Below are 12237 nucleotides of genomic sequence, written 5' to 3' on the forward strand. Positions count from 1 at the left end.
GGAGCAGGCAGGGACTCCAGACTCCAGATTGCCAATGCCATGGCTGCGTGCGTCTGCGTCTCATCCAGATCGCCCTGGCCTTGTATTGGTACGTCGTCGTCAGGACTCTGCTGCGATCCAGATAATCCATGGCAAGCTTTCTTTTCATTTTCAAAGGCGCTCTTGGTAGTGCCCGTCCGCTGGCTAGATAGTACTGGACTCTTGGTTGGCTATGGCTTGCAAAGGAGACCTTTGATCCCTGGGCTCCTTGTCCTGCTCGCGTAGCATGCACCCAGTCCGACCATCAGTATCCCCGCGACCGTGAGTCAAAGCAATGGCTGATAGAGCTCAGGGTAGTGGTATCCATCCATCCGGCTCGTCGTCCTGCCTGCCTGACATCTCTATCTATTGCCATTGCCAGGCCCGGACATTGCTTGCTTGCCAGTCGCCACATGTACGTACTGCAGACACGCTCGTTGCAGCAGGCAGCCTGCCACACGCACCCCGTCGGCTAGACCGATCTGATTGACGCCTCGTCTCACGTCTCTGATTCTGATGGAGTCAACAATCGGCTGACGGCATCTCCACTGGGCGGGCCGCGGGTGCGTGGATGGATTGAGATATGGAATGGATGACCCGGAACCGGCCTAACGCCGTATCATCCTAGCAATTTCTTTCTTCTTGCCGCCAAATTGGACCAGCTGGCCTCTCTCCATGCTCTTTTTCCACGCCCAGTCCCCCACTCCTTTCTCACTTCAACGGTTCAACCTTTCCATAATGGCTGCTTGGCAATACAACGTAGAAGAACTAAGCTTTTCCCCTTTAGTTAAAAAACATTAGTGTTGTTAGGGTGAATAACGAGCCGGCTCGACTTGGTGTAGATCGTTATCTAGCTCATTAACGAAACGAGCGGAAAAGCTCAACTCGGTCCAGCTCGCGAGCTAGCCACATCAATTTTTTTTTCAAGTAACAACGAGCAATAAACAAACCTTCTTAGCCGTTAAGAACATAGGTAAAATCCATACTAACAAATTACGATTCACAAGCAAGATTTACACCAATTTAATCCACATCAACTCTCAATTACAATTCATAAGTAATGAATATGCTTTTGTCCCTAGTAAGAATATAAAAATATGCTCAAAAAATATAAAAAATACCAAACAGCCATTAGAGAAGGGCTGCATGGGAGCTATCATTGTATTAGCATGTTAAGATTCGCTCCAGCTCGTGAGTATGTTAAGATTTGCTTTAGCTCGTTAAGCTCCCAAGCTACCTTAAACTCGCTCATTATATTAACGAGCTAAAATGTCAAGCTCGAGCTGGCTCGTGAGGTTAACAAGCCAAGGCGAGCTGAGTAGGCATTGAGCTGAGCGAGCTAGTGAGCTACGAACTTTTGTCCATTTCTAAGTGTTGTTATAAACCTCTTTGTGTAGCTACTATATGTAACTCGTATTTCCATCTCTCTTATTGATTTTCTTTTCTTTTTTGAGTAGGAGAACATAATCACATGATTTTTACTTTCAAGGAAAGGTATCACAGAAGAGGCTTAATTCAAATATAAGGGTAGATGGCATTGACGGGAATACAGTTACTTTGTTCCCCTTTTTCCTACGTCACTCGTCCCAATACTCTTCCACCACGCACTTCAGCAGAATGCCCCAACCTCCACTGTCGTGCACCTAGCTCCGCAGCCCTAGTGGAAGACCCCCTTCGCCCCCTCCTTGTTGTCGTTGCAACCACCTCCACTGTTGTCATCCAACCCTAATCCCAATGGTGCCCAATGCTCCCACCGTGCCACCGACAAGCTCCCACGACCTATTTAGATGCAGCGGCTATGGAAAACCCCTAGAACAACCTCAAAACATGGAGGAGATGGGGCGGCAAAAGGGCATCGAGGAAGATTGATGCTGAATAAGCTGAACTAGGGAAGAAGAAACATGTAGGGCTCAGTTGGACACGACGGTGATATACATATTACTGCTATCGATTTTGAAGCGGCGATGAAAATAGATTTTTCCACCACTGGTGCATAAACCGGTAGTGACGAGTGGTTTAGCGCTCACGGTGTCGGAGTATCAGTGACGTCCCTTTTCGTGGCTTCCATTTTGGAAGTAAGAAATATTGTAACCGATGTGCAGTGGCGGAGCCGGGGCCCGTGCTAGGCGTGCTGTAGCACGGGCCCAGCTTGTTCATTCCATGTAAATCTACTATGACATTTAGGCACAGAAGCAGTAACATTACGTATAATTTTAGTTAATGTTTAACTTGTCCATTGTTTAGCCCGGGCAGGAGAGACTTTCTAGCTCCGCCCCTGCCGATGTGATGTACCTCACCTATACTGTTATCACGCGTGCCCTGCTCCGTACCGACGCAGGCAGTGTTGGTCTGCGTGGGCCATCAAAGGCACGCCGACAACGCACGACCACGCAATCAAGGGCTTTGGGAGCATCAAGCAAGCATGGTATGGTACGGCCGCGGCGAGAGCACTAGAAAAAGCGCGGTGCACACAAAACCATGCCATGCGCGGTGCGCCCCACGACCGAGCCGGCACGACAGGCACGCGATGCACGTACGCGCAGAAAGCATCGGTTGCAGGGCATGCAGCGCCCGCGACGGGACGTGATCGGGGGGCACCGCGACGTACGCGCAGGCAAGACGGTCGTGCCAACGCCAGTGGCGGAGCCAGGATTTTTGTACTGGATATGCCGGAACAAAATTTTCATATGCAATTCAGTAAAATGCATATATAGTTTTGTAAATAATTCGGTAAAAATTCGGTAAATAGCATATAAAGTCTTGCATTCAACAATACGTGCGAAAGTTGCATACATTAGAATAAAATATGGTCTAGGAAAGTGCGAACGATGCATAAACAAGCTTACACATACCAAAAGACTATGTCTTCTTATTTGGCCTACGCTTCCTTAAGTCCATGAAAGTTTGAATTATGTCTTCTTCATCCACTTCAAAGAAAAAGTCCTTCTCAATGTATGTAACAAGACAATCATCCAAAAGACTATCACCCATCTTGTTTCTCAATTTAGATTTCACAAAAGTCAATGCAGAGAATGCCCTTTTAACACTTGCTGTTGCCACCGGTAAAAGCAATACCAATTTGAGAAGCAAGTACACAACATCATACACCTTATGTCTTTTTTTTCAACAAGCTTAACTGAGAGATCAACAAGATTGTGTAGATCTTTGAAGTCACCATCTTCTCTTAGGACATCAATAAAATTGTCAAGTTGGAAATCCAGTTTTAGCAAGTCAGTGCTTGATATGTCATTAGGATAGAACTCAGCTAGTCTACGTACCTTCTGTGCATCAAATGAAGCAAATGAGTTGGAAGGATCAAAGGCTTCCATACAAGAAAGCAACTCCATATTAACTTCATCAAACCGACTAGCAAGCTCCATGCTAATTTGATCAATGACCCCAATATATATTGCTCTTCTAAAGTGGTCATCATTATTTTGGTCATGAACAAACCGAACAGATCTTCCAAAAGGCACATAATTACCCTCCATAGCAGGAACTTGGACACCATGCTTGTTGCAAAATAAAATGACCCTATCAAGAAATTGATCCCAACCATGATTCCTTAAGTGTTCCATTCTTTTCTTTGCCGCTTTAACAAATGTGATTGCATTAAGAATATCTTGCTCCCTTCTTTGCAAACACTCTGACAAATCATTTGTGTATCCAAGAATAGTAAACATTAAGTGTAAACAAAAAACAAAGTCAAATGACTCAAATGCACCAAGCATGGTATGTATCTTTGTCCAATCAGCTCTAACAGTAGTATCCTCTCCAAGAGTGAAAAGAACTTCAGGGATTATAGGATACATAGCAATGATGTTGCATACAGCTTTGTAATGAGAGCTCCACCGAGTGTCACCGGGCCTAGCCAACCCCATCTCTTGATTTAATCCACTTCCAGTTTCAAGTTCACCACAATCAAGTGCTCTCATGAGATTCTCAATCCTAGCATCTCGAAGCATGCCGTGACGCTTACAAGAGACTCCAACAATATTCAGCAAGAGAGACACTTGATCAAAAAACCAAACACAGTCATTATTTCCCTTGGCAACAGTAACAAGAACTAGTTGGAGTTGATGTGCAAAGCAATGGATATAATAAGCAGAAGGTGACTCTTGCATAATTAATGTTTTCAGCCCTTTAATATCTCCTCTCATGTTGCTAGCCCCATCATAACCTTGACCACGAATTCGTGTCAAAGTCAAGCCATGACTAACAAGTAAAGCTTCAATTGCATCTTTAAGTGACAAAGAGGTAGTATCATCTACATGAACAACTCCAAGAAAGTGCTCACATGGCCTTCCTGAAGCATCAACATAACGCAAGCAAAGAGCTAGTTGTTCTTTATGTGATATGTCACTACACTCATCTGCTAAAATTGCAAAGGGCTCTTCACCAAGTTCTCCAATTATTTTCTTTCTAGTTTCTATGGCACAACACTGAATAATCTGCTTTTGTATCATTGGGCTAGTCAAAGTGCAATTACTTGGAGCATTGTTTAGAACATACTTGTTCACCTCTTCACTATGTGCAGCAACAAATTTCAAAAGTTCAATGAAGTTACCTCTATTGCTAGACTCTGCACTTTCATCATGTCCACGGAATGCTAATCCTTGATGCAAAAGAAACTTCAAACATCGAAGTGAATAAGTCAGCCTTTTCTTATACAGATAATGATCCTCAGTACTCCACTTCTCAATTTTATCATCAATTGCTGCATCAGGATTCAGAAAACCAAAGTATTTCTCTTGGGCTGCCTTATGTGCCTTAGAACGTGCATGTTTCAAAAGTGCATTCTCTCCTATATTCCAGTTTTTCCAACCTTTCATAGTAAATGCATCAGTTCCCTTTCCCTTACTTTCTTTGTTTTTGAACAAGTAGCATACAAAGCAAAACACAACATCTTTCTTGACACTATATTCAACCCAAGGAAAATTGTGAAACCACACAAAATTGAAATGATGTTCTCTATCTCCAATCCACCTTTTTGGGAACTCATGTGCATATGGCTGAAATGGACCTCTAAGAATGTATGCTCTTCGAATTGCATCATGATCATTAGCATGAAAACTTGCAATGGGTTGTCTTTCACCTGGATCATTTGGAAGACGACTCACGTCATAAGTTGGTGGAGCCGATGGTGGTAGCGGTGGTGGCGGTGGAGGTGGCGTAGGATTCACAATTTCTTCAATTACTCTCTCTTCCTCTTGCTCTTGAGTTGCCTCCAGATGTGGTGGTGGTGGAGGTGGCATAGGATTCACATTTTCTTCAATTACTCTCTCTTGTTCTTGAGTTGCTTCCGGAGGTGGCATAGGATTCACATTTTACCTCTTTGCTGCATGCTTTCGAAAAAGAGATGCAATATCTCCATCCCTCTTCATAATTCAATCACTCTGCAATCAAATATCAAAATTCATAGTGCATCAGCCATCAAGCCGTTATACTAATTAAAAAAGGCCACATCATGTTATAAATTAAGCTATCAAACTATTGGAATTGAAGTTAGGGTTTAGCACATTTGTACTGCACAACTAAAATATTATCTTTTGGTAGCTGTTTTCATGAATATGATGATTTCCATAGGCTAGCTGTAGGCCTGTATCATGCACAACATGAATGTACTGATGGCACTGGGCATATGCAATGTCATGTGAAAATCATTTATTTGGTATTAAAATGCAGAAGATCAGTTTTAGCCCAATTTAAACTGTTGGAGAAAAAAGGGCATAAGTGAGCATTTGGAGAAATATCAGCATAGTAACAAATTAAGATATATTCATATGCTTGTTGATTATCGCATCCATATTCCATACCCAAACTGGCCCAAGAATGTAGCTGCTAGCAGTTCAACCCATACTAGACGCCAGATCGAAATGTGCCTCCTTGGTTCTTGCAAGCATTTAAACAAACATGCGACCTTCGTGGGGTGAAAACCCTAACTCAAATTGACTACCAGCACTCCAGCAGACCAAATTGACGAAGCAGACCAAATTGACGAAACAGAGAAAGAATGGCATTCCATTTCAATGTACTGTTCGCATGCGCGGGGGGGGGGGGGGGGGAGGGGTAGGGGGCTTACCGGCGAAGGTGGGGACGACGTGGTCACGTGGACGCCGGCAGACGGCAGTACGCCGGGGGCCGGGGCCGCGGGACAGGACGGCCTTGATGCTTGATCTCCTGCTCAAGCGAGGGGCTTTGCGGCGGCGGGACGGCGGCGGGCCGTCGGCGGCGCCTGCGCCCTGCGCCTCCTCCGGCTGCTGGCCTGCTGCTCGGAACTGCGTCTGGGGGCAGGGGGCTGGGGCTCTGGAGTCTGGGCAGGCGTCTGGCTGCTGGAACTAGAAGCCCGGCGCACTCGTGACTCAGTGCCCTTGCCTCCAGTACTGCTTGGCTGCTTGCCTCCTTGGTGGGCTACTGGGCTGGCCGGCTTGGGGTGGTCCTTGGTGGGCTGGGCCTTAGGGTATGCCGCGGCCCACCTGGACCACCCTGTAGCTCCGCCACTGCCCAACGCACAGTACAGTAGGATGACACCAACCGTGAAGCGACAAGAAATTAATTTGTATTATTATTGAAGGCAGGTAGCCACGAGAAACTAGTGTTACGTACGCCGCCTGATTTTAGGCCGCCGGGGGGTCGACGTCGACGGATCCGACGGTGTGAAGTGTGAACTACACTACACCTACATGGCATGCGCATTTGCATCTTTCTTTTGTTTCTTCCACTACTTCTTTCTTTCTCTAAGGCCCTGTTTAGTTCCCTCCAAATTCCAACTTTTTACACACTCTCTCCATCACATCAATTTTGGGACGCATGCATGGAGCAGTAAATGTATGTAAAAAAATAACTAATTGCACAGTTTAATTGTACATCACGAGATGAATCTTTTTAGCCTAGTTACTCCATAATTAGATAAAATTTATCAAATACAAATGAAAGCGTTACAGTATCTCCGGTTTATAACATTTGCAAACTAAACAAGGCCTAAGATAAGAATTGAGACCCTATCGTACATTGGTGAATAGCAAATAAACGATGAAGCTAGCACTAGCACGAAAAAATGCATGGCGCCGCTTGCGACGGCATCTATCATGCCCAAGATGGCGGCCGTCACTTAGTTGTAAACGAGAGTTGCTGGCAAAGCAGCGGTAGTACAGTAGGAAACAAATTAGGTAACCCAAGAAAGCTGTTAACGCTACAGCAGCTGAAATCTATAATATGTGAGCACATATTGTAAACGTGGGCCTGCGGAATCAGATCTTGGATGAAACGGATTTGAGGAGAGATACGGAAGCGGCAGCAGCAACAAGATTTGTTCATTTACTTGAGGAATAATAAGCTAGTAGCTAGAAAGAAGATCATGAAGACAACAGTGTGAATCTATCTAATGTGAGAAACCAAACAAACACATCGTGCACTACTTAAAAAGTATTTTTAAGGACGGGTAAAAACGTATTTTTAAAGGCGGGTAGCGTACCCGTTGCTAGTTTTCACAGCTAAAAATAGCTATTTGCAGGAGCAGATGCGTTACCCGCCCCTGCAAATCCATTTCCAGGGGTGGGTCACCCCCTCATCCACCCCTGGAAATGCATTTGCAGGGGCGGAGGGGCGGGTGAGGGGTGATCCGCCCTAGAAATAGGTTTCCCGCTATTTATTACGATTTGCATTCCCGCCAATTTTGATCTCTCAATCTAGTTCGCAATCGTGATTGCGTTTTGCATTCCCACCAATTTTGATCTCTCAATCTAGTTCGCAATTGTGATGCGGAATATGTTTGGTAACTAAAAATACTTATGCATACAAAATTAAATTATATGGAAATCAAACATCAATAAAGTGCACATTGAATACATATTTTTCATCTATTCCTCCCTAGGAATGCTACTAGAGGCAGCACGTTACCGTTGATTTTCCCACTCATGAAGTCCAATGTATTTATCTTCTGTTGCCAAATCATGTGCTTCGTGAAAAAATTTGCCCCTTACGTTGACCACTTCATGCATAATGAAACGATACAAATCATCGACTACATCTAGAAGTTATTTCTCCGGAGCCGGCCACTGTGTCTCTCCGGGTGAATCTGCAATTATTGAATCTATGGTAAAATTAATTAACCAAGTGGTAGTTACAGTAAAAAAAATAATGTACACATATGCATCTTTCCCTAATAAAGAGTAGCGCCTTTCACGTTCGGGATCAGTAGTATATCTCCCTTGCTCCCTTAGATGCTCGCACATGTAGTACCCACAGTACATGGAACCCCCGTGTGCGTATAGTCATTTTCTCTGGTTTGCCAGCGGGATGATTTGATCATTTATGAATGTAGAACCGGTAAACCCTGTTTTAAAATGAAAGAAATGGAAAGTTAATTAATTTGTATATGTATACTTCTGTAGAGAAATAAGCATGATGTGCATAGGGAAGATAAGAAATTCACTCACAATTGTAAAATTTCTATAAATTCTTGATATCTCTGGGTTGGCCAATCCAAGGAGTCCAATACGAGTAATCTTCCAAGCTTTGGCTATAATTGGAAAGCAATCCAGTGATTTTTGAAAAAAAATATTATGTACGATTTGTAAGCAATCCAGTGGTTTATTATATCAAATGGTTGATATTAGACTTACTGGATGTGGTATGACGCAAATATGACATCTATATCTTCCCATCATGTCATCATATGCAATACGTAGGCCGCAACCCTCTTCACAGTCTCTTGATGAAATTTATATCGTTCCTTTTATTTTTCCTTCTTTGTTGCAAATGGCTTTAGGTTGTTATCGTCGTCCTTCATCCATTTTGGCCTGATGTGCCTGGCCTCGCAAATCGCTACGGGATCAAGGTATTTGACCTTTTTCTTTAAAATAATAATATCCTATAGAATATAATGTATAACTATTAAATATTTGTGCATATACAGTAGGTCGTAATATAAATCAAATTAGTATCGAAGAGGCACTTACATGCACCAAAGTTGAACCATTTCAATACTAGGTTGTTGGAAGTGGAACATGCATTGGATGTCTTCAAAATCGAACATGATATCAAAGATTCGTTGCCCCTTAAGTCTGAATACATCCGGATGGTGCGGAGTATATATAGTTTTTAGCCCAAGTATACATGCCCTCTTGTACCAATTATGAAACCTCCGCATAAAACTAGGACAATCCCTTAGTGCCAAGTCCGGTAGCAAATATTTTCCGTACTGAACTTAAAGGAGCATCATCTAAGTCTGGAAGGTCATCAACCCTAATGTTCTTATTGTGCTCCGTGTCAGTGCGGGGCGTAGAAAAGTCCGACCGTCTGCAGGCACTACAATCTGTTGGATTATCCTTTGACTTAGCCTTCTTAGCCTTTTTATCAGACTTCTTGTTTGCGACGTGCCATCTATTCACAATTTCTGACCCTTCCTTGTCGTTTTAGTAAGACCACAACATTCGAGGCAACAGTGATCGGGCCGATGACGGAGCCAGTGGTGATACCGAGGCCTGTGGGGATGGCTCTCGTGGTGGTGGTGATACCTGGGTCTGTGGGGATGGCTCTCATGGTGGTGGTGATGTTCGAGCTGGTGGTGATCGCGAGGCTGTTGGTGATGGCTCTGGTGATACTGGAGCCGCTGGTGATGGCGGAGCCTGAGGTGATGGCCCTCGTGGTACCGGAGCCACTGGTGATGCATCTTGTGGTTGTGGTGACGGCAGAGCCGGTAGTGAATGCTCTGGTGCTGCCCCTTGCTCTTGTTATTGTGGTGCTGGCGAGATATGTTCCGGAGCAGCCAATGGTACCTAACCAACCAGTAAGATATCTTATTTTTGCATTGTACATCTATATCTTATCCATATCTGAAAAGATAAAAAAAATTAAATCAAATTATTTTCTCACAAGAAATAGAGTCCTAAATTTACATAAATATATACTTCTATATATGTATAGCTATTGGAAAAAGTCAATTTAACTAATACTAAATAAAAAATCGATTTCCAACCTATACCACTAAATATTAGGAAAAAATGTAACATGCATGTATATAAATATAGAAAAAAAATCAAATCTTTTTCTCAAAAGAAATGGAGCCCTAAATTGATATAAATATATACTTCTATATATGCATAGGTGTGGGGAAAAATCAATTTAACTTGTACTAAATAAAAATAATAAAAAACTCAACATATTATTTTACAACTAAATGTTGGGAAAAATCTAACATGCATCTTTGAAAAATAGGAAAAAAAATAAATCTTCTTCTCTCTCCTCCATAGATTTAGGGCATTATTTACTTAAGAATGATGCTAAAAACTATAGATCGAGTCAAAATGATTATATAATCTTGTTCTGCTACTAAAATAGCACAACTTCATCCAAAAATTCGAGACAAATGGTGTCTCAAATGGCTAATCCACACCATAAAGATCTAGAGCCAGTTAGAGGCAAAGAGAGCTCCATTTGAACCATAAATCTAACAAAGTGCTTAGAAATGATAAAAAATTAGCGCGAACTTACCTCCTAGAGCCCCCAACTCGAAGGAAATCAAGTTGAAAAGCTTCCCCCCCTTTTCTTTTTTGGCTCTTGGGGGAGCTCCTCTCCCGAGCAAACAATGGGGGGTCGGGAGGAGTAAGAAGGTGCCTAGATTTTCATATATAGTTTTAGGAGCAGGTTGGGGGTGAGCCGCCCCTATAAATCCATTTGTAGGGGCGGCTCACCCCCAAGCCGCCCGTACAAATGGCGCCCATTTGTAAGGGCGGCTGGGGGGTGTGAGCCGCCCCTACAAATGGATTTACAGGGACGGCTCAGTTGCTACAGTACCCGTATCCCATTTGTAAGAACGGGTGATATTTTGGTCCGTCCCAAAAAAATTCGAGGTGTTGCTACAAATCGTTTTTGTAGTAGTGATGAACAGAGAGAAAAAGGCCCCCGCGTCGCTCCCCGCACAGGTGACTCAGGCGACGGCCAAACCCTAGCCGCCGCCACCCCTTCCTTCCCTCCCCGGTGCCGCGCCGCCGCCGGAGCCAGCCTTCGGAAGCCCGCACACCTTGCTAGGATGGCGGCGGCGAGACCAAATCATGCGGATCTGGTCGCGCCCTTCGATGCTGCGCGGCGGCCACGGCGGCGCTCATGGCGCTGAGAGGCGTGCTTGGGGCAGCGTGAGGGCAGCCACCAGCAGCGGTGGTGGCCCCTCGTCATCGGCTTGGGCGCCAACGGGTTCGGAAGGCGGCTTTGCTAGCCTGGTCATCGCCGCCGCGGCGTCCGATGAGCGCGTTGCAGCGGTACGCTGTGCTAGCGGCGCCGCCGAGCTTCGTTCCACGCTGCCGCCAGCCACTGGGGACCTGATCCGTCCTAGCGTGCTTTGTGTGTGGGGGTCAGGCTTGCTAGGCCTAGCACTGCGTGCGCCTAGCTGTAGCCGATGCCTTTGTCCCGCCCGGGGTCGCCATCCTCGGCACGGGTGGCCAGAGCCTGCACCGCGGCGGGGCGCCTCCTCCAATCCTGATCTACGATTCCTCAACGTCAGAGACAGCGGCCGCCAATGCCTCCCTGGTTCCCCTTTGCATGGTAACCATGGGAGAGGCCAGTGGCCTGATCCGCTCATGCCTCCCTGGTTCCCCTTTGCATGGTAACCATGGGAGAGGCCAGTGGCCTGATCCGCTCAGCTCAGTTCGGTGTGGGACTTTGGTGGTCTTCAGATGGCTTGCTTTGCCCGGTCGTGGCGATGATACTGTATTGCAGGAGCTTTGGGCGAAGGCTCTACCTGACTGCTGTGTGTTGGGTCAACGTCGGTGGTGCTATTTGGGTGTCGTTTTCCTTCCTTTAGGCGTTGTTGCGATGCTTTCTGCATAGGTCAGTAGTCCTCGGATGAAAATCTAACTCCATCTTGTAGGATGGGCGACGACGACGTCTTCAACGTCGTGTTGTTCTTAGAGGCGTCGCCCTGGAGGTTCTGTGCATCTAAATTCATTATTTAGATGGAGTTTATTTATGTGGTTTCTACATGAAAGAATTTAGCAAGTAATAGATAATTCAGATATCAAATTTCTAAGCAGACGAAAGATGTGTTGGATTAGTGCTACGTAAAAATTTGTTGCAAGACTGAAACTTGAACGAAGAAGAAAAAGATTAAAGCGTAGTTTTCTAGTTTTATTTTTTCATTTTAGAGCTTTCTTTCTTATATTTGAAATCCTCATTTTGAGGTTTAGAGTCTAAGTGCTCTTGTAATTCTTGGCTGTATATATC

This window comes from Panicum hallii, chromosome 2 (assembly GCF_002211085.1).
Source record: "Panicum hallii strain FIL2 chromosome 2, PHallii_v3.1, whole genome shotgun sequence".
Taxonomy (NCBI): domain Eukaryota; kingdom Viridiplantae; phylum Streptophyta; class Magnoliopsida; order Poales; family Poaceae; genus Panicum; species Panicum hallii.